Here is a 24,961-nt window from a genome sequence, read left to right on the forward strand (position 1 = left end):
TGAAATTAAATAAGGCTTATCTGCAGAGGTGAAAACTCACTTTAACTAAGTTGTTCTTGTAAAATAGAGGTGCACAGATAAAAGATCATCGGAAAGTTTTTTGCTGGTATCATCGGACCATTTTTAAGAATGGAATCTCAATTCACTTTGAGAGTGTAAAATGTTATTGGGTTAATACCCATGTGAAGCAAGCAGAAAAACACCCCAAAACTAAAGCACAAGAATAAAGTATCTGCAAACAGGTTCCTTTGGTAAGTTAATTATTTGGGCTTATTTGAACTTCCTACTGAATTCAAAACAATGAAAGCACCTTAGAAAATCGAGACACTTGTTTAAGTGCACAAATACAGATTTAATAGCCTTCTTTTAACAACACAGTTTGAAAATGAGGCAATGATCTTAATACCTAATAAAAAATAAACATGCTTTATTCAAAATTTAAAATTCAAAACCTTAAGTGATTTCTTTTCTTTAAACAAGACTTCACAAACATGAAAACAATTTTACTGGTTTTATCGAATGTGATTGACAGTAGAAACCTCAAGCCAAAATTTTTGTAACCGCCTCCCCCCCTTTAAAGGTGGGGAAAATTCTTTTGAAACTTTTTTTTGCTTTTTCTTGCATGCAGTTTTACCCCCTTCCTGGGCCTTCATGGATCCTGAGACAAACAAGAGATGAAGAGCTTTGCAAGGCTGGGGATCCAGCATCACATTCCAGTTCCCTTTCATACAGACTGAATTTTACTCTTGTGCAGAGGTTCACTCAACCCTTTTCTGAAGACTAAAGAGAAGCGTATTTGGTGCTTAGACTTTGTATCTTTTCCTTACACAGTAAAAAATTTCATCCATAAGTAGTCCCATTGTCAGTGGGAGAATTCGCTTGAGCAAAGCAAACAGGATTTGGCTCTTTATTTCTGTGAAGTCTTATTTCTTAAGGACTATTTAAAATTCCCTTTATTTCTTCCATATTTGCAATAGAGAAAAATCGTTTTCAGTAGACTATTTATTCTCTTTGTATTAGCTTTAATTTTTTTTTAAATAACAAGTTAGGCAAAAATAACTTCAGTAGAATGGTTGTCTTTCTGCATTTTATATTGCTACTTTTCAGCAGGATTGCCCTATGAAGGTCAAATAAAGGATCATTCTCCTAGAGCAGAGGAAATGATAGCAGCCAGCTGCAGGTCAGTCCTGCCTCTTCAGATATGGAGTTCATTATATACTTTTAGAAAACACTACTGTCTGTGTTTTGCAGACCTAGGAATTCAGAATTCTCTTTAGCTCTGTGACAACTATTCCTAAATTTAGCAACACTGTCCTTCATATTTGTTTATTTTTATTTCATCTGAATGATGAAACCACATTATATTTTTGTTTATAATATCCAAAACCTATAATATTTTCATCCTGGTGCTTAATGGGAGATTAAGAATATTGTCATGCCTTGCTGCATACAGACTTTCTTTTAGATCCCTAGCATTCCCCATGACTGGGGAATATCTCTGGAAGAAGCTCTGCAGAGAAGAAAATACCTTTAAATGAGACTTTGTCCATGCAGCACCTACTTGGGAAACACATACCCTAGCAAAACAAAGGAAAACAAAAGAACCACTGCAAGTTGTGAGAGAAAAGCAACATCTGATGCAGTTGATGCTGTCTTACTTGTTCCTCTCTCTTGGTTCTGCTCCTCTCTTTTCCTACAAGCAGATGACCCCTTGCTCCCCTACTCTCCTTGATAAATTCCTGAAATGAATGGAAGAAAAGTTTATCACTTCTGATGAACTGTATGCAGAAAGATAGCAAAATATGTTGAGAGCAGGTTTAAAGTTAGAAGATTTCTCTCTTTTCCCTTCTTATGCAAGTAACCATAATCCAAAACAATTGCTAAAAAACCATTTCTTTCTGGATCCCAAGAAGACTTGCCTAAGTAGTGACACTATGTCAGGAAATTAGAGACAATGATGAATGGAGAAGAATTGTAAATGACAAGCTCAAGCAAATAGTATATGATGTGCTACTCTCAGCCCAAAATAAGCAATGTGGCTTGAGCTGATATAAGTATACTTCACAGCCAGCCTGAAAGTTTGAGGAATTATATTATATATTATTATATACATTATACAGCAGCATTTGATGAAAGGAAAAATATCTAAATGTATTCAATTGCTAACGAGCGACAGATGAAAACAATAGCTTAACTTTTTGTTAGTGCTAGGGAATTTAATACTACTGCAACAAGTCCTTGTCAGACAAGATGCCAAGATGCTATTTCCAGTGATTAAGATTACTGCCAGGGTCTCATGATTCAAGGCACATTAGAAACCTACCTTTCCATGAGAAAAGTACCCCAGATATTGAATGTCTTTTTCTGGATATACCAGGAACTGCCTAAGTCTTGACAGCCCTGAGCAAGTCTAGCTTACTGTGTCCCTCACGATTCATAAAGTTTTATTCACCTGCCTGTCTATACTGGTAAGTGCTCTATGAAAATGTCTCCTGAATCACCCTTCTGCTTAGTGCTCCCACTGACTCCCTCACAGTGACCTAGTGGCTAGAGAATTCCCTGGAGCTGTGAGTTTCCATTTCTGGATGCTCCCTATACAATGGTAAATGGTTATTTTACATGTCTTACCTATATAATATATCTAATGTCTATACAATATATATGTTTTATCTGTACAGTGTTGATTGCATTTAAGTGAGTAGTGTGTGTAGCATTTATGGCTGAGAAATTATGCATTCAGAGATGGATGAATATTGCAAGAAATTTAAACTGAAGGAATTCACATTCATGAAAGAATCCACTTTTGAATAAAGTTGTAAGGCACCAAAATTACTGAAAGAAAAAATCACAAGCAGTGAACATTTCACACAGATATTGAAAAATATCAACTTGTTTTTCATGTTATATCTATTTTTAGGAAAAATTTGAAATAACTCACAGTTATTGAAATAGTATAAGACTGATGCAAGAGGATAATTAAGAGCCATATTTTTAAAACACTTGTAAAATTTGTTCTTTTACAAATAATTATAAATTGATTTTTGAGATAGAACTGATAGTTGTCCAAAAAGAAAACACAAAATACTATATGACTAATTGGTATATCTCTTAACAAAAACTTAAAATTATTGTAATTTTGGAATAAGCTTTGAGAATCGACTATGGAACAAGAATTATTTAGACTACAATTTCAAGTAACTTTTCTGAAATGCCTTTTGGAAAATTATGAAGTACTCTCTCTTACACCTTTCTCAAGAAAATATATTTTTGTCAAAAATTCTTGTGCTTATTCCAGTCTTGAAGACATTTTACAAAGTTTCTGGCAAGATTTTTTCTCTGGACATCTCTGGAGTTTACTGGTATGTAAAAGTGGGGGAGGTGACTTTCTCTTAATTGAGTCATTGAAATTCAGACAAAATTCAAAAGTATATTCATTAAAAAATACTCAACTGACAAGAGATTTAATGCTCAGTGGGGACAAATGGTTTAATGTATTTAAAGAATTTTAGAGACTGATCATCTTGTGAAAGCTTACCATTGTGAGTAACTCTACTGAAGTCAATTGTACTATATATTTTTACATTTATAGACCCCTGTAACAGTTCAGTGGAATTACTAAAGTTCCTTTAAATTAATCTTAAGCTTAAGTATGTAGCAGCATCTGGGACTATATTTTAGTCTGAAAATCACTGCACACTCATAATATCATGAATAGATGAATAGGATTATTCATATTTAACTGTGCGCTGTACCTGAGCTCAGTAATGTACATATCTGAAATACCATACGGTGAATGCAGGTGCTGCTGTGCTTATCCATATATGTGTGTGATCAAATAAATACCTATGATATATTTGTTACAAGCTTACTTTGTATCTTTAGTTCATTTGAATCTCATTGTAGAAAAAATCTGACAATCTGTTAAAAATATATACTTACCAATATTTGTAAATTGAATATTCAGAAATTAAAATCTTGGTCTCTCCTGATATGAGTACAAATTGTTACAGATTTTAGTAAATAAGACCAATGTTTTCAGCAGTGGAATTTGGATATTTTTATGTGGAATTCTGTTCTGGGTCTCAGAAGTTCAACTGACGTTCAAAATTAGTATCAGTAGAAATAGGTATAACTTTAAAGTCTAGAGATATGTATTTAAAATACAAGATTTGTTTATTTTTATTTGCTTGCATATCATAGCATCACTTGATACCTATCTTGAATTCTTGATTCAGAATTTCTTGAATTCTCAAAGCTAATTCAGTCAAAACTGAAGGCTTTTGCTTGACTTTCACACAGAGGAAGGGCCGCTCAGAGCAGTGGTTGGTTCCACTGAAAAAGCTTCTTTGAAGCTAGTGAACTCTGATAAGCCTGGCTGAGTTTTGAGTTTCTAATCCCCCCCATACATGATTGGGTGGCTCCCAGTTTTGTTGCATGAATTTCACAGACTCTCTCCATCTTTGATTTTCTCATTAAATTTTTATTAGAATTTTTTGTGTAAACAAAAAATACTTATGAATTAGGCATGGCCTAAATTCTTGTCTTCTTTTATATTTATGCTTCTCACTATTTTGACATACTGTGGGTATACTCACAAGAGGATTTGGACTAAGAAACATTATACTGCAGTACCGTAAGAAAGAAAGAAAGAAAAAGAAAGAAAGAAAGATTTTTATAAAAAATAATTTTGGCTTTCATATATTTCTTGTCTTGCAAGTTTTGAATGCTTACATTGTAATAGCATATCTAGTATAACTTAAAATATACAATTAAATGTCATTTGAGTTATTATAAGTGTGCATACACATACATTAACTTCTGAAGTCTGTAATACATTTTACAACAATATCAAGTATATTGTGTATTACTCTTCTACTCTTCTATGAAGGACAGAGTGGGGATGTAATTTCACACTGCATATAATGCATTGGATATGAAGGAAACTTGAAAATTATTTAGTTACAGATTTCTCTGACCAGGCTTGCAAAATGGCATATATTATGTTAATGGACAAGAATTTGAAAATGAATATGAATATTAAACACAGTAAGTTTGAGTTCTGACATGAATGCAGGCATGGCTGGTATACAGTATAGAAAACAGATTCTTTTTAACTCTTTCAGACCTCTTACAGAGTAAGACTTTGCCTAAGTCAAAATACACAGTTAGAAATGAGGTGTCAGCCTACTGTCTGTATTGCTGTTAGTCTGGTCCCTGTCATGTCAAATCTCACAGCTCATCCCATGTGCCTCCAGTTCAGTGCATTTTGAAGCCAGTCATATTGTGCTCATTCCATATTTTGGCTAAGATGAGCCCAAGTACAGCAGGCTTTACTGCTAATAATCCTATGAGATGAGCTACTTCTCTCTTTGTAGCAATACCACACATCCTTCAGGAAGTATGCAGAAATGCTGTGCACAGCTCTCTGGAAATTGGCCACACCAGTCACATATGGTTTCACTAGTGATTGCTTAGTTTGTGGTGGAGGCATCTATCACAGCTGTAATCATGACTGAGATGTGAAAGTCTAGCAAGCATATTATGTACCCTCATCTTCAGTATGTCAGATCTATCATCGGCTTTTGGCCAGTTTCTGARCTGTGTAATGGGGGTAGGCACCTGCTCAGCCACTTTATCTGACTTCATCCAAAGAGATTAAAATTACATTAAATAAATAGGATCCTACTCTCTCATCTCAAGGGTCTACTGTTTTCCCTGAGAAGTTACACTGCAGGTGCACAGAGAGGACACTATACTCTCCATCTTTGGAGATATTCAAAACCCGATTGAATGAGGCCCTGAACAACCAAATGTAAGTTTGGAGTTGGCCCTGGTTTGAATAGGGGGTTAGACTGGATGGGGACCTTCAGAGGTCCCTTCTGAATGAAATTATTGCATGATTGCATGATATTGTATGACTGTGAATATGAGCCCCACTGGCTCTGTCCATACTCATGCCTTTAGAAACTGGTGTGCGGAGCTTAGAAGTGACTAGGACCATATTATCTTAATTAGATGAAAGGCAATAGGCATATTGTTTTCCATTGTGACCTACAGAACCTGAGTGAAAGCAGCACCAAGCCTTTCACGCTGAGCAGACAGAAAGTCACATACGTCATGATTTTTCCCCAGCCCCAGATGCAATGGACTTTACTTGCGTGGGAGTGGATCATCTGAAACTAATATAAAACTTAAAACAATCCCATCTTGTGGCTCTATGAGACCAAGAGACCTATGTACTTCCTGTGTCCCTCTAATCCTCTAAACAGCCATATCTCTACGCCTCCTCCTTAATCCTCTGAGCAGGCACCGAGCCATGGGACACTGTTTTGTAAACCACAAGTAACTTCTGGGCCCCTCTGCAGAAATTTGTTGCTTTTTCTTACAGCATGCATCACTGAGCCTTTCCCTTTGCTCTGTCTCTTGGCACACTTTACGTCTTCCCATATGAAACAAAAACATTCTGTTAAAAAATTGATAGGAGATATGTTCATACAGGTGCTTTTTGAGCTTTCTCATTGAAAATTGCATTTCTGTGCATGCTAGCTCCTTCTATCTTTGTGCAGGGATCTCGCTCTRTTGCTTGACAGAGCTGCTGACCTTCTGAGCAGGCATAGCAGTAGATCAAAAAGTGCACAAAAAGGCATATCCATTAATATATGTAGCAGCTCACTAACTGCAGTTTGAGGTGGAGTGGACAAAGTGTTGGGAAGGACAAGAAAGAGGGTCTGGCTCCCAAAACATTCTTTGGGTCATTTACAAAACATGCTGTGTTATGTGATACTGCTAAAAACTCTAATATAGCTAAGAATTTAGTAAAGAGATAGTTAACTGGCTTTGGAAATATTTAATAACAGTTGCTCCAACTCTGAGGTTCTTGCATTTGCTTCGATGGGGCATCAAAACAGTTCTTGCAATTGGTTGTCAAAGGCAAGGAACTAAAGTGGCTGTGGATAATTTTGGGCTAGCCAAAAATGTTAATTCTGGCCCAGGTCCTGACTAGGCAAGTGGGAGAAGAAAGAACATGTGATAAATATAACTGATTCAGGTTTTTTTTCTTCAATCAGTGGTCAGCCTGGCTAAGGATCCTCACTGGGTCTCACAAGGAGTTAAATGACAAGCACAACTGTTGGCAGAGAAAGAGCATTTCTGAAAGCGACTGCTGCTAAGTAGTTAAAGCTGTTGAAAAGCAGCTGCTGCTCTGAATGCAGAAGTGCACCTGTGAGTTGTCAGCCTTGCAGCTGATTTGCCACTGAAATACCTGCACCAGAATATAGGTACTTATGAATAGATTAGGAATACAGTGTTGTATGTCCTGCATCCATTCATTTCTCTATTTAGGAATGACTTCAGGCTGGAGTCACATTCTTTCCTAACAACTTGGAGAATGTGGCACCACTACTTATTCACGGCTTTAAAAAATGGCTGATTGTTTCTTGAGAGGTTTTATGTAAGTTATGAGTTTTATGAAAGGAGATGTTAACGTCTGGTTGTGTTTTATCTTAAATCCCTTATAATAAAAACACCCAGAAACAGCTGACACGTACACGCTTTGGTTGGTCGATTAGTCAGCCATCAATATGCACTTAACTGAAATGTCACATTTCCCATTCAGACAAAACATCAGCTATCCTGAAGAACTGTCTCTGCAGTTTCAACATGCAGGAGGCTAATAGTTAACAGTAAACATTTTTTCCTCCCAGAGCATATTTCCACTGAAAGAGCAAAGCATTACAGTAGACCGGATGTTTTAGGTCATTTATTTTGTTTTTGCTTTGGGTCATTTTACAGAAGCACTTCTGCTCTCTAGCGTTAAAATGAGAGCCACTCTACTCCCCAGATATTACCCAGCAGCACTTGGGGGCTCTTAATGATTAATACTATCACAGTCCAGCCACAAACCTTTCTGGCGCAGATAATGCCAGGCAGCAAGCACGCTTGACACTTTTAATGTATAATTAAGTAGAAAAAGTCAGCACTCAGTATGCAAATTTTTCAAAATGATAAATGATGCCATACAGCAGTAGGGATTGATTTGGTGTAAATGAAACTAATTAAGGAAATGTCAAACATAATTAATAAAACAGGTTTAAGCTGCAAAACATTGTCAATTGAATGAATGAGGAGGAATTGGCTCCCATTGTTTCTGCTTTATTTAGGGCTTGTGTTTAGCTTGTACTCTGTTCCTAAATGCACTTTCTCTACCTCACACCCTCCACTACCAATTCCCAGAGAGGGGGAAAATAAATTTGCTTGTCTCTCCACTGACTGCAGAAATTAATTGCAGAAATCTTGTCCCATCCAAGTGTTACATTCACTCACAGGACATTAACATAACTAATTTGAAAGAGCCCAAATGACTGCATAATAGAGCACTGTCAGTATGCCTGACAGTCTTTGGTCATACCAAATTAGCTTGGTTTTCTAATTGAAATTTTTTTCCAAGGCTCTCTTTATGATTTTTTTCCTCAGCTATTCATTTTTGATAAGAACAAAGGTTTTATAATGTACAAAAGAGTGCTTGACCTATAATTACTAGAAGGAAATTAGGGGAGGTAGAAAAGTCAGATTTAGTCCTGGTAATGATGCTAGGGACCTTGCTCCCTCTAGGGAGCCTGAAGAATAATGGAATCTTCTGTTTTTACGGGCGACCTGTGCACTGGTGCTGACTCTAACTGTGAATCCACTTTACCTTGCAGATCACTTGCTTAACACTAAAAGTGCCAACAGAATCACAGGCCATTATTCCAAATGTCATTCTGTGCCAGTGCCATTTCCAAATGCCCTTCCCTTCAAATGAATGAATCAAAGAACATCTGCCAGTCCTCTTATCTTGTCCTTGTAAATCTTCTGTTTTAAGAGTTTCACAAAATGAAAGTGGTACTTAATTTAGGTAAATGGGGTCACTGGTAAGATTTTTGTTTTAAGAGAGTTCTGCTAGGATGCTTCTTTTTTTTAAAAAAAAAAGTTGCATAACCTGACTTTTCATACATATTTGGTTTTAGAGCAAATGTTCCTTTCCATGAGAGTCAAGTCTTCCTTTCTTGTAATTTACAGTCTCCTTTTGCATATCAGACTATCTGCTTCCAGCAGACCATTTAAAGAAGTCAAATAGTAGAATATTATTCTGATATCACCTCCTTAAGTCTAGGTTAGTGGTTTCCATCCTTGATACAGGTTTCAAGCTAGAAATACATACACATACATTGGTGTGTACAAGTATTTGTGTATGTATGCAAGTATATGTGTATATATAAACATAAATAGTTTAAAATCACTATAAATGTACAAATACACACATATATGTTTATATATAAACACATATTTACATACATGCTTATATAAATACAGATTGTATATATTCTTCTGAAGGATGTTACACATCTGACACAATCGAGGAGTCCTAAAGTCAGTCCTTTCCATATTTTTCCAAAAGAATAGGGGAGTCAGGGCAGAATGATGTGGTTAAAATGTTTCACAAATTCAGAATCTATTTTCTGTGGCCTTCAGAGATTTTTTAGTACAGGTAAGAAATTTTCCATTTCAACAGTAGTTTGTTGCTAAGTTTGCTAACATACTTTAATTATTAGAACTGCTTGCAAGAAAAATGCAGAAAACATCCATATTTAAATCCTCTTCAGGAGGAAAGATAAATCATATGGAAGTAAAATTAGGTGTAGAAAGACCAAGTATTCAAAATCTCTTACAGAGAAAGCAGTTGCTATAATTTATTAAAGCAGTAACAGCTTTTTTATATTTTCATTTGAGGACAAAATTATATGATTATATTTATGGTGTTGATCAACTATAAAATAACTTGCAGTAAAGATTCACATTGTAAGAAATTATATTTCCATAAATTCATAAGCAAGTCAGTAGATTAGCATATTTAAACATTTAAATTAAGACCAACCTGGGAAAGAAACTATATATACTGTATCACATACACAACAAGCACTGAAAGACTTATCCTCTATTGCCACAAATGTCCCCACATAATTTTGCGGTGACCTTCTTTGCTTGGAAAGCAAAGTGCCACTTGTTCTCCAAGCCTACACGTTCTTTTGTTTTGCTGCTGAGACTATCAAATATGTCCTGTTTGTGCTGTTGATTTTTCTCATCCATCAACAGAGAAATGGGCTAAGACCAATTGGATATTTGTCATAGGCCACTTGCACAGCTGCCAAGTGGTAATGACTGTTAGCGCCTAAACCTGAAGGTCAGATTCAGGCTCTGAACTGGTAAGTCTCCTATTACCAAATCCTTCCTGTCCCTTCGACTGTCTCTGTGAAGAGGCCAGTGGCTGTGACTGCCCTGCCGTTAACAACCATGAGAAAAAAGGTAAGCCCACATTGCTTTTTGAGCCAGTCACATGCTGGCTTTCCATGCAGTGACCTGCAGAGAGCCCAGGTGGTACAGTTATGTACGAGAGCTATATGCTGTGGGCTTATCAGTAGTATGCTCAGTACACTGCATGGCAGTGCCGTACTCAGTCCCATTGCCCTACGTATTCCCAGCTGCTTCAGAAGGCACCTTCCAGCTCTGCCTGGGGCTTGCTGTGCGTAGGATAGTGAGCTAAGGGCTTCAGGAAGGCTCTCACAGATGGAGTGTAGATATGTCAGAAAAATCCCAGTTTACAAACCAAACCATATTCAAGGAATAAGAGCCGCTCTACTAGATGGTGCAGCAGATAAGCTACTCCTGGAACTCCTTCTCAAAATTAGCGTATACTTATAATTAAAGGTTTCAKCACTGCTATTAATTATTTGCAATAAAATGAAAGGTATATTTTTAAATTGAAAATACATGGTTTAAATGAAGAAGAAGAACACTATCTTTATTTTCATTCATTAAACCTGGGCCCACAATCCACCTTAGTCACAGTCCCCAAATTCTGGTGTCTACATGAACATTCAAGATATGGTTTTCCCACCTGAGGTGATGGCATTTATATTATTTCTCAGAAGTTGTCTAAAAAATACTCTGGCGTACAGATTTCCTTATGAATGATTTATCCAAGCAATGACCATGTTCTAGAAGTTTCCTAAGTTCCCTTCAGCTCACCCAAGCTGACGGAAAAGTTATGGCCCTTTCTCCGGAATGGGAGGGTGAAGTTCCGTGGCCTCTTTCAGGACAGAGTAACAGGTTAAATAATAAGAGCATCTACCTTTGACCTCAAAGTCTGTTTCTTTACATCCACTTCAAATACTGTCAGTTGAACACTGGCTATATGCTCGGTGCATGTAGTCTTTCAAGACAATAGTTAAATGTTTCCTGCAACTGAACTTGGTACTGTTTTATTTGCTGAGTAGTGTCTGTCCAATTACTTCCAGTTTATGCTTCTGAGAATACATATTTTCTAAAAGTAGGAAAAAAATTCTCTAGTATGTTCTTTTATCCCTTTCTCTCTGGTGTGTATGTAATTGCAAAAATGAAAACCACTTCTAATCTCTGTTTTAAGTATTATCAGCATGTCTGGAGAGTGTGCTTAGGACAATTGTGCTTGCTAAATTATGGGTATATCTACATACCTTTCCAAACGCTAAATGATGTTTTTATCTGCCTACCGGTATTACCTCTATTTTTTCAGGTTGTGCTCTACACTGGTTCACTTCTTTCCACAGTTTATTACTGCTTACACTACATCAGCAAAGAAATTAAAGGATCTGGAGTGGATCAGTGTTAAAGGGAGTATTTCTAGAATTTTATTATTCTAACCGCAGGCTAGATAACAAAAATAATTCAGGTGACTTGCACCCTAAAAGTACCTATTTGTTTCCTTGACTATAATTGGAGTTCAGTGTGACTAGACCAGATTAAATCTGCCTGTATATTATTTGAGCAATGGCTGCAAACATGGAGAAGCYATTATTTTTAGGTACTCATAATTTTGGGATATATTCAAGGATGTTCTAATTTGTTTTAACTAGACCCTAAAATTAGATTAGATGAATACCTCCCCAAACAGTTCAAAGCTCCAATTCCTCCTCAACATTAAGAGAAAGAATTTTGGGAGATCTTCACATAGAGAGCCTTTGAGAAAGTGCATGAGCTCTGTATCTGCCTAGAAAAGTGGATAATTCCATTGTAATTAGCTCTTTTTCTGCATATAAGCTGACCAGGTGAAAAACAAAATGGTCCATTGATTTTTTTAAATTTAATTATGTTTAGAAGCCTTGTTTTAGTATATCCATACTTTCTTCCTGTATCTTTGGGCTTATCTATAGCCTTATACCATACTACTCAGATACCAGTCCTCGCTGAAGGGCTCCTTAAGACACTGATCACTAGAGGCTGGGGGGTGTTTGGGGAAAACGTCACTGTATGATTACTGGGCTCAGAAGCTTTTCTTAGGTGTCCGCTGTTGGCTACTGTTGCAGGCAGCAAGGTATTTCAGAAAAACCTAAGGGGCTGTTCTGGAAGATCTTCTAAAAATATGAATATGTGCTGAAATATGAATGTGCTGTCTAAAAGTCCATGAATCCTTTCTAAGCTTCCTCAGCATGCAGTGCCTTGTTTCACTACAAGACAAGCAGTGTAATAGAAGTTTAAATTCTGAAGCATGGGGTGGCAGAAAAGGACATACATTTTGCTCATATTTGAGGATTTGTAACTGCATATATAATTTGTGCCAGGGGATTTAAAATGGACCCATAATAATATAATACACTTTTCAGCTATATTTACTTTAAAGGTGTTTGTTTTCCTGCATAACTGATTGGATCAATGCACTTTACAATTTAGCACAAAATTGATTAAAAATAAAAAAAACACCCTAAATTATTCTGTGCTTCAAAATAACATGAGTATGTCATGAAAACAAATAATTTTCAACCTTGGAAAAAGGTTTTATATAATCATTAAATAAATAATAATAGAAAAGCTAACATATACATTACCTTATTGCCTCTTTTTTTCCCCTAGGTTCTGATTTAATGAAACAGACCATTTTTCTACACTACTAACTTTCTTATTCCAAGAACACCATGGAAATAAAGACCTATATAAGTATTCTTGAAAATATTGCTTCATTTACAGTTTTCAGAAATACTTTTCACAAGAAACCTGATGACAAAGACAGTCAAAACAGGAAAAACAATAGGAAAGTTTATGACGTATAAAATGAATTCTTCAAAAGAATTTTGTTTCAAAATGCCAAGGGTTATAAGTCAACTATATGCAGCACATATTACTATTTATTACCTTGCATTTGGCTGAAATTCATCTCCTTTGACAACCTTGGGTAAATCATGTTACATATTTCATAAAATATGAGTGCTGGACCTTTTTTTGAAGACGCTACTTAGTGAGTGAACTCATGGCTGCATCCCAGTTGACATAAGCTCCCTTAAGACTGGGGCTTTGCAGGGTCCTACGGCAGCTGACTCAAGGAAAAGGTATTTATAGAAAACATATGGAAAAAGTTGATGTTTTGTCCAGTTTTCAGAGCACAGACTGAAAATTAACTACAAATTGAGATATGCAAGTTTCACTTTTGAGCAAATTTACCGGGTGAAAGCTTCATTTTTTTTCATTTCATTTGAATATGTTCAGAGCTCCTCAGAATATACAACTTTATAGTGAACGTATTTTTTATTCTTGAAGGCTCATTATTTTACAGTGAGGTTACTGAACCTAGACCACATAGTGCAGATTATCCAGCATAGTATTAATCAAAATATACATGGCAAATGGGATTCAAAACAGTGCCAAATATGCATCTGCTTTTAGCAGGGAACAAAAATGCATTTAGCTCCTTTATTAAAAGGTATTATGGGCAATTTATTTTTAAACCATCTCTCTAACACCATTAACTAGCATATAATTTAATGTACTCCCAAGCAACTTGACTTTTACATTTCCTTCAAAACATTAATTTGCTTTTGCAAATTGATGTAAAAGATGCCTTTGACCCCCAGCAATGATTCAAACCATTAACAATAAATTAGATTATCTTTTACAATAAGAGCATCATTTTTATTTTTATTTTTGGATGGAAAAATAAAAGTTTACCATTGTTGGGAATGACATAATATTGCATACAGGGAAATAAAACTTGAAATAGTGGCAATTATTTATTTTTTCCATGGTTGTCTTTGTCACTGTTATGGGATTTACTTCAGAAAATTTTCAGGCTGCCTAAATGTTTCTAACAGATTAAATTAAGAAAATCTTGTTTGGTTATTTGAGTGTATTTGACTTTAGGAAAAGGTCATTAGGCTAATAGACTCTCTTACTGAAGTCCCACCACTAAGTATGACAGAACATTCTGTTTCCAGAGATGAGAGAAAAAGAGAACTCCCCTAGTATGGGCTTATTTCGTTAAAATGATGCAGTTTTCCTATTCAAAACAGTGTTCCTGAAGAAGAAAGATTTACTATTTTACCAATGTATATAGTACTGTGATGCATTTGACGATGCTTAATAATTACTGGATTTTGCTATTGTAACAAGATTTATTTGTACAGTGGTTACCACTGTAACCCATAAGGACTGAGCAGGAGAAATGTCATAACAAAACACCCAAGCATATATGACTTGAATGAGACAGTCAGGGCTGATAGCTGAAAGCTGTAACTGACACCAATCCTTAGCGTGTAACTCCCAGAAGGAGAAGTGCAACTTCCCCAGTAGGCTGCGTTACATTTAAATTCCCCCTCCAGTCCTAAAGATCCACTTGTTAAAATCTAAGATCCTGATACAAAGCCTATGGAAATCAGTGGCAAGTTTCTTATTAACTTTGACTGAGACCCTAAGGGTTAGCTTCAGCCACCCTTATTTGCATTGTATAGTAGCATAGGCCTTCCTCAGCAAAACATTTAAACCCATACTTAATTGAAGCACAGGAATAACACCATTGAATCTTGAGTGGATTACTACACCACTAGTCTTACTGACCACAATCAGAAAGGTGTAGTAAGGTGGAAGAGTCTGGCTTCATATTACTTTGGCATTTTCTTTCTTAAAAAATGACACTGATATATAACACATGTAAATTGTAATTTTCATCTTAGGAAATGCAGCTCTGCTTGAAGTTTCTATTAAAAAGGTACAGAAAACTTGATCTCATTATCAGCCCAATTATTTATAGGTGGGCTATTTTTAAAGCATTTATGTAATATTATAGGCTTTCCTAAAATGTGGAGTATGGGGTTTTCACTTTATCCTATAAAGAAGCTCTTCATGGATACATATCTAAATGTTCAAAATATATTTTACTACACAGATATTGCAAGTCATTAGTATGAACAGCAAGTGACTTCAACTACCCTGTAAAAGTAGTACTTAATTTACAAGCATCACTTAGATTGTATGATAATAACATTGTTACATACATGATAATAGCATTGTTACACAAGCTTGTGCCTAAGGTCTATCTCACCTGCCAGCTGCCAATTCCAGATATTAGGAGAACTGTTTGATCAGGAATATTGTTTGATCAGTTATTACAAGCAGGGCTTTTCTCATGACAAAACCCCCAAATTGGAGTATAAATGTTTTCATATTTCAGGCATTTCAAATGTTACATTTATATTTCCAGTGAAATATAGTTCAGATGTCATCTCATTTTATCATCATTTCACTTACAGCATTCACTTTGAAGTGAGTACCAGTCTGATATGAGATGCTGAAGATGAGTGGGCTGAGGAAGAAGCAACTGGTGTTGGTGCTGTTAAGGTACTGGAAATAGCCAGTGCTGCTGCGCAGAATGGGCAGAACAAGCAGCGTTCTCTCATTGGTGAGTTAATACAGCAAAGTGCTGCTCTGAGTATTTCATCCTCTGTTCTGTCCCTCAACGAACAAGACTTTATTTTCTATTTCATAAGGGCACTTTATAATTTTAATTTTTATTTATTAAACACTCTAAGACTGTAGAAACAGAAGGATGCCCATGAAATTTACATTTTCAGTTGTTTTCTATTTTCTTTCACCTGTTGGTAGGTAGATAATATCTAGCCTTCATCCATTGCATGTACTGAGTAATTTGTCTTACTAGGAATTGATTTGAAATAGTTCTCTTTCAACCTTTCCCAGACTACAAAATTATGCTTTCTCTTTCCCTAAATGGGAAAATTTTTCTTTGCCTGTTTTTGCTGAAAGATCTTACTCTCCACCCYTATTTGCTCCCTGCTGTGCAGAAAGCTCCCCAAAGTGACCTATATTTAAAAAAAAAGCCTCTTATGATTTTTACTCATTTCTATATTTTGAAACTTTAATATTCCTGACTACTTTGTGACTTTTTTACTAAGCTATTATATATGCATCTGCTTTTGAAAATATGCAATTCAGAATTCAATGGGCAGAATTCAATGTTGGTTCTGTGATGCTCTCACACTCCTCCTGAAAACAAACTATGTCTATGTTAAGGTTAATCTTACTTTATGGCAGCACAGAACAAAATTCTGGGGATAAGACTGAGCATCTTATTTAGTAAACTGAATATATGGGTTGTTTGTTTCTAGAGGCCAAAAAAACCCCCACCAAAGGAATATTTTGAAATTCAATTTTGTCAGAGTTACTTGATCCAAATTTTCCATGTTCAGACATCATCTTTTCTGAAATTTCCAAATGTTAGATGCCTGGAGAGTCAGATGAGAACACATATGTAGATATTTTTACAAGGTGTTACTATTTGTCACTCAGAGTCTATGCCTAACATGTTATAGATATTATTAAATGCAAAATGAACAGGAGTTATCTTTCTACAGCTTATTTTTCAATCTAAATGTGAGAGGAGAATGTAACCTTTTTTCATGCACTTTACCTGGTAAGGAGCGAGACATCAAACAACGTTCTGGCCTGTTTTATTGAGCTGGGAAAATGGGTCTTTACGGCACTTACATGTTTCTTTTCCCTAAGCCATCCAGCCTTGACCTCACCAGAGATTATATCCTTAGGGTACTTCCAGCCTCTCTAACACTCTATAATCCTCATTGTTTCACTCATAAGTAGATCAGTATTGAAAGCTTCTTCGTATTAGTTTTTACACAGCCAAATTCAGATGTAAAGCAAATCTTCTCAAAGTAGTTACTCCTTAAAACAGGACATATGAATTACCATTGTATTAAAATGGAAAGTGACTATTAAGCTAAACTTTTGCTTAGGGAAGTGGTTCTGATGCTATTCTGTTGTTCTTGTGAGCTGCTCAGTGGAGCAGGTTATCAGCTACACGTGCTATTCTACATTTATTCAGGGGCCTAGTATTCAGGCTTAGACAAATGCAGATGTATAGAGCTGCTTTCTTATGAATGAGTAGGTAAACAGTTTGCTTTTAAAATTAAAACTCTAGGATATATATGTAAATAATGCTATTTAGATGTTATTGTCACTAATAAAAATATACTGTGAACAATGCTGAACTATAGTCATAGGAGGTGCAAATATATTTCTAGTTCCTTTTTATATGTTAATGTAGATATTTTTGCACAAGACCATTTTTTCTGAAAAACTGTTTTTTTTTAAACACCCATTTTTGTAGCTAGTCACATCAATTAAAAACGAATCCAGATTTCAAGAAGATATCATCAAATAAATGTATATGCTTTAGTTTTTTGTCATTTAACCAGTTGTATTGTCTTTCAGTTCTATGGTACTTCTTATGTATTTATATCCTGTGCTGTGCTTTCTGTGTCCTGCAAAGAATATCTGACAAAATGTAGTGACAGTTTTCTTGTGATATCTTGGAATCTTAAGCTACAGATCTGATTTTTTTAATTCAAAAACCAGTTGGAAAAATTAAAATGTTAATGCTATAATTTGAATGTCAGCTTTACAATAGATGTAGAATTTTCTGGAGCACTGCTGAAATTATAGCCAAAGCAAAATTATAGTAAAAATATTTAAATAAATAAAATAAGAGCATTTAATCTATTTCTGAAGATGATGGTGAATGCAGGAGGTACCCAGAACTACTGCAGTTCAAACACCAGTCAGCTAAATGCATCAGGTGGAATGCTAGTGCATGAGAAAAAGGAACAACCCCCCAAAAGAGAGAGAAAACTGTGATTAGAAAACCTTTTTGTTCTCTTGAAAACAGAGTACTCACAGCACAGTTAAATTAAGGCATCATTAGCCTCTGCATGTGCTTTAGTGACTAGAGCAGCCATGAGTGCTGCTGGGAGTGTTTTGATGTTTGTGGCCTCTCTCTCCTGTTTAAATGGGCTCAGAATTTAGCCCTGCGGCAGTGGTGTATCAGGTTAGATTTTAAACCCTGGGTTGCTGTCATCCAGGTAACCTCCTACATGAATTCATTATTTTCACAAAAGTACAGACACTGAAGCAAAGGTCTCCCTGCAAGGGCAAAAGCAGATTTACTACTAATGGAAATGGACTACTAATTCTATGTTCACCCTCATAAAACTCCTGCAGTGCATCAGGGAACAGAAATTAAAGAAACATTTGGAAGGTCAGCAGCACAGGAATATTATGTAAAGAACAAAGACTGTGGATTTCAAAGGGTGAAGTGCAGAAACGTAAAATGGGTATCTAGTATCAACTCATCTAATATGACTTTTAATGTACAGTGTTGTTGCATATGAAGGAAAAGGTCCCCTGCCAAGCAGAGCAAAAATAATCCATTAGCTTGTATAAAAATATCCCTAGTGGCAAAAGATGCCAGTTTTTTAATGATTAAATTTGATTTTCTAGACTTGCAGAAAAAAAGAAGGAAAATAAATATTWTGAAGATATTTCTTTGACCTGAGAAATCTCTTTTCCTGTGCTTTGCTCTATTGAAAGAGCTATATGCAACTTTGGAACGATTCTCTGTCCAGAGACAGTGCCAGACACAGACATGACAATTATATTTTAGTTGTCATAGCCAAAATTTGGAGAAAAAATTTGAAAGGCCCAACTCTATAAGTTAATCACGTCTATGTATTGGCCCACTCACACATAGACTCAAGGATTCCATATTAAAAAATTACCTCTTCTAGGCTAATGGTTCAAAACCCTGCAGGAACAAATCCTTTTCAAAGGATTTTGCTCCGGTTAGAAATATGTCCACACTGCAATCACAGTGAAGATACCCTCTTCAGCATATAGTGTATTATCATACACTACAATAGGATGATTATGCTGCTGTTAGAGCCTAAGTGAGCTGGTTTAAAGCTAGGTATTACAATTATACATTATATTTAAAGCAGCTCTTTATGTATTTCATTGTAATTGCTTGTGTGGCTGCAGCGCAGACATAAGCCGTGGTTTTAAGTATTTTGTATTTCTGCTTTGAGTTCATATCTTCGCATTAAATAATTTCTCTTAATTTTCCACAGCATATCTTGAGTTAGGACAAGTTGAAAAATAACTTTTCCCTGCAAACATTTTCATTCAATTAACTATTTGTTTTTTGCCTTCTTGGTCGCCAGGGAAAGACATGATTGCACCATCACAAACTGAAATAATGTTGCTTTGAAAAAAAACCCCAAAATTAGAGAGCAACAGATGTTTTGAAATAATGTTTCAGAGAAATTTTAATCAAAATGACACTTTCTCTCCAACCAACTGTAGTTGGAATGTGGTTTTCCATTTTTAATACATTATTACTTTGTTCTTATTCAAATAATAAAGACAGTTATTGTAGTCAGAAGAGCTGTAATGAGTTACCTAAAGAAAGAAATCAGACAGTAAGGGACTGTATTTTTAATGATAATTAATATTCATCACAAACCAAAATGAAAATATCTTGAAACGCCTAGACATGCGTGGCTCTGATTATTAATAATCACATGGCATGACAGTAACCTCTGCAAGGAGAAGCAAATGGTTAAGCTTCAGGATCGCCCTCATGGAACATGCTTCATTTCACAATAGGTAGGGATTAATTTGGAAATCAGTCATATAAGGAATAATAAACAGATTATTACAGAAAGACACCAATAATGTAAACTTCTACACTTCATAAACTATAAATTTGGTAGGTGCTTACCTGTAACATGGCTGGGAAACCAAGGTGGAATATTGGTGGTATATTCAGAGGAGTAACATTGTAGGACAGAGAAATTATATTTCCCCTCAATATAACTGTGATAATAGCTCACACAGATATTGCCATCAGTTTCTAAACACTTCATCACCAGAAGATAATGGAAAATAAGGAGTTTATAGAAGAACACTAAACGTGATTAAGAGATTGGAGAAATTAATTTGTGAAGAAAGATAAAGCACTGAATATATATTTATAGCTTCACTAAAGACAACAAGAGGGATCGTAATAACTATCTGCAAATATTTGAAGGGAATAACCACTAAGAATAGAGACTACTTAATTGACCATACAAAGGGGATTGAGTAGAAGAAGCATAATGAAACTGAGATAGGGTTAGCCTAGATAATCAGGAGAAAAACTCTGGACAGTGACAGCCAGTGGGACCAGAAAAGTGCTTCAGTTTCACACACTTTGCTGTATACCTTAGCAATATCCCGTTCAGTACTGCCAACCTTTTGACCATTAGAAAAGGAGTCAGCTCATAAGTGTTAAACACAAAATGCTTCTAAGTACTTTGCTAACTTTATATGACAAGAGCACTGAAAAGCATCTCCCTGTTTTCTTCCTTGGTGAATGGATAAATGTTGGTGTTTTCATTAAAAATGGAGATTTGTCTTACATCTACATATCATAGGTTCTTAGCTAGACAAAAAAAATATTGCTGGCTATTACATGCAAAAACTTATTTTGGGAAACTCTTGTAAAAATAATATTCTCTCACAGACATGTGACACTGAGCAGGCAGGATTCATTTTATATATTGACAACACATTTGTCAGTAAGACATCTCGAATGACTGTTCAGTGTTAGGGAATTGCAGTGTGGGAGTGGCTGTTTCAAGAGAACTTTGCAGAATATCTTGTGGCCTATCGGGAAGGTTGTATGAGTGCAGAATGACAATGGTTCTAGCTACAGGCAGATATTTAACCTTTTTCACTTTTTGCATATGGAAGAGTTTGAAATGGCTGCAAATGGAGTAGTAGCACAGTGGTAGAAAGTGTGTTGTACACAGTAACACATAGTATTTGCTAAACTACTTCAGGTAAATTTCTTCTTGTATTTTTAAAATTTATAAAATATGTAAACATCACTGCTGACTTGTGATGTTCCTGGTCCTTAAATCATTGAAGATTGGAACAGTGTTTGGTGATATATTACTAAATGCTTGCTTTGTTTTCATGCTGTTCTTTAGGGATGTAATTTGGAAACTGTCAGACAAAATAATGGATTAGATTGACCTTATATATGATCCAGAATGTATGCTCTTATGTAGCATTAGAGCTCTAGTACTCACAAGGTATAGCATGCCAGAAAAATTCCAGCAAAGTATGTTTCCATCAGAATATATTAAAAAAACACTTAACAGAAAAATGGATAGGTACCACTCACCTTCCTGAAATTCTTTTGGAATGAACTTACATGAGTTTCTTTTAAATCTCCCCTGCTGTTCTTCCAAGCTTTCCATCTAGTTCCCTGTCATGCTAGTTATTTAGGAGCCTCCGAACAGTGAGTAGATTTCAGTTCCACAGAAAAATTACTTTTTTTTTTTTTTTTGTCACCGTTCTGTGGGAGGCATATTTCTGAAATGTCACAGGTTTTCTAAAGGAGAGCAATACTATGGCTGATACTAGTATAAACTCATTTAAAGAAAACGGACATTGCAGAGGAGTAATTTGAGTACAACTGCAAAGGAATTATGCACTGTAAGGCAGTGAACAATGCATATGATAAAGTGACCTCAGCTTAGCTACTGTCTTCTTGACTGAATTTCCATTGAGTCACTCATTGTGCAACAGTCATGTGGAGCCTCTTTTGCTGTTCAGTTTTTAGCTGTTACACAGCGAAGATCCACATTTCGTAAACATAAAAAACATAACGTTACCTGCATTTCAGATACTTCTCAAAGCATATCTAGCCCACTATAGAAATCTATGTATCGTGGACTTCACTTGCTATCCTGCTTGTGAAAGGAAAATAAAAATAAAAAAATAAGTAAAGAAAGTTCCAGGAATTCTCTGGATCCTCAACACTATCAAAGAAGTATCTCTAATGACTAATTTGTAAACTGTGCAGTGTCAATGCTTGTAGAAAACAGAGTAGAAGGAAGTAGATTTTTCACATAATTTAGTACAGCCATAATGATAAAACCTCACAAATGATGAACAAGACCACAATACAAATCAAGATAATTTTTAGTATATTCATTTTGTTTCTTTCTCTTCAGAGTCTTTCTTTACAGCTCCTGTGTCAAATACTGTCCTCATAGTTGAGATCCAGATTATTAAACAAACTAATAACATCATTATTTCATTCTACTTCATTCATCCTGTTACATTCAGCAGCACTGCTCTTTGACTTTATCCCATGTCTTTCCTAATTGGTGACCCTACGCAGACAGGATGGGTTTACAGAAAGCACGAGATAACTGACAATACAGAGACCTAATATAAAGAATTTAACTGCTTGCTTTTTTTTAACTTTAAAGAACTTCTTGTTGACAGAAGAACTTATTTTCTCTTTTGTACATTGGATGTTTCATCATTATTCATTCTTATATTCTAACTTTAGATCTAGGAGCTTTTTCCTGCATCTGTGATTCTGTGAAAAGAAAAGAAATTTCTACAGATGCCATTACTAGAAATTTGAGGTTCATGGATATCTGTCTGGATTTCACTGGAACATCTTATAGAGTGGTTTAAAATTTTAAAATGTCATAAAGTTTAAAGGTTTAGCACTCACCAGTATTACAGGGAAATTGTGTGTTCTTTCCATGAATTTGTTGAAATTACTTAGGGAAGTTAAACATGCATTTAAAAAAGAAAGAGCACCTGAAAGAGGCTGCCAGCAGTGCAGAATGAAATGGGAAGATCAGTTTGAGAACATTGTGAAAAAGATGGAATAGGCAAAGGAGAGGTCTTCCTCAGATAGAACTGAGAAGGATCTTACAGTATTTCTTTCATTTTTGCTTTACTAAATGTGTACAGTTGACTGAGATAAGTTTCTTTACTTACTACAAAGTCCACTCTAACTTCTAGCATTGATGTAATACCACTAAATAGTAAAACACCTTCTTACATAGCAGGAATTTTAGTTTAAAACAAACATGAAGACTATATTGCATGCTGAAAAATTATCCACAGTATGTACAACACTGGAAATTTCTTTATCCTTTGCAATTCTTGAGAAGAACTGAACTATGAGCAGGATATACCATAAACAATTATTTGCTTGAGTTTGAAAGTGAATGTTGATTGTGTCTGAAATGTTTTGGTCTTCTGAGAATACCAAAAATATTTTAAGCAAAGACCAGTACTGACATCTCCTGTCTTCTCCCAAGTTACTTCCTTGCTTTCCCTGTGTCCCTTGCAGTCTTCTAACACTTGGAACAGGAAATTTCATCCTCAGGATGTTTTAAAGACAGTGAGCCTGGCTCTGCTGAGCTTCTGTACTCAGGAAAGATTATTCCTGTGCTGTTTGATTTAGGCAGATAGCAGTTGATTTAAATGCCTAAACATAGGTGCCTAGTGCAATTTTAGGTGCCCCAGGGAATCTCCACCTACTCCAGAATGGTGTGGGACTCCTGCAGAATCTGTCTTTTTATCTGCCAGCCTGTGCCTATGTCCAGGATGTTGTAGAACAGCTACCTATATTTAAGCACTTGAATTTGTTTTACGAGCTTCAGGAAAAGCCAGAGTATCCATAATATGCATTCAGTGTTCAGTTTAGGCAGCTCAGGGTGATTTGGGAATTTATTTTAGATTTTAGCATCTGAATTCCAACTTAAGTCCTAATTTAATTTCTATTCTTATTCTGAATCTCTTATCATAGCACATGAGGGGCATTTCTTCTGTAAATTAGTAGGGAAGTTTGACTGTTATATCCAGGACTCTCATAGTTTTAATTCACCTCTATGTGGGGAGAAAGAAGAACTGTAACAAACTGAAGAAAAAGTGTTTTCTCTGTATTGAAAGGATTTAATTCAAATTTTCTAAAAGACTGTATCATTGCTATGATGTTTTCCAAAACAATTTGCAGTCAAACCTAACATTGACTTTTTATTTTAAGACAATATAAAGGAACAAGGTATCTATTTACGAATGTACATCATGCCTGCATGTATTTATATATGCTATAAATATATATAATACTAATAGTGTTTCCTGTCGTCTCTTAACATTGGCAAGAGGAAACTGTATTTATCATTTTTAGAGAAATAATTAAAGGCCAGAAACCACCTACCTACCAACTAATCTGATCAAATCACAATATCCTACCATGGAAGGTGGGTTTTTTAGATGGGCCTCCAGCAGAAGACATGTTGTTAGTTCTGAAGAAGTTTTATTTCTTAGCCACTGAGTTAGTAAAATGCACAATATTTGAAATTCATTTCTCCCTAATCTGTTTACATTACCTCACAACTGAATTTGCTTGTCTCGACAAGGACTCTGTAAATGTTGTACCTTTTTTTTAATCTACATTTTCTTGCAAAGCTTKGGAGAACATAATTATAGGAACATTTAATTGATAATAGAAATTTGGATAGGTTTCAACTTGCTTTATGACTATTTCTTGAATCTGAGACCACCAATCTGATTCCCTCCAGTGATATCTGAATGGTTGTCAGTAAAGCAATGTTATCTGTACTTTTTAGTTTAGATCTCTCAAGCACCTCTAACACTGGAGAAAATGATATATTGTTTGATCTGGAATCCTGGCTTGGAATTTCTAGGATAGCACTGAACTGGTTTGAAATGCAATTATCTTTGTCAGTATGCAGAACATGCTATATGGGGTAAGCAGCTAATCAGAAATGGTTAATATAAAATGTGTAGTTCCCTAGAGTTTTATTCACATCTTTTTATTTTTATATTTATATGTTCCTCTTTGTCAGGGCCATTAACAGATGTTGGTTTTATAATTCTATCTTTGCTGATAATACTGAGATTTATTTACCAGTTCTTATATATCAAAATG

This window comes from Apteryx rowi, unplaced genomic scaffold (genome assembly GCF_003343035.1).
Source record: "Apteryx rowi isolate R43461 unplaced genomic scaffold, aptRow1 scaffold_104, whole genome shotgun sequence".
Classification (NCBI taxonomy): domain Eukaryota; kingdom Metazoa; phylum Chordata; class Aves; order Apterygiformes; family Apterygidae; genus Apteryx; species Apteryx rowi.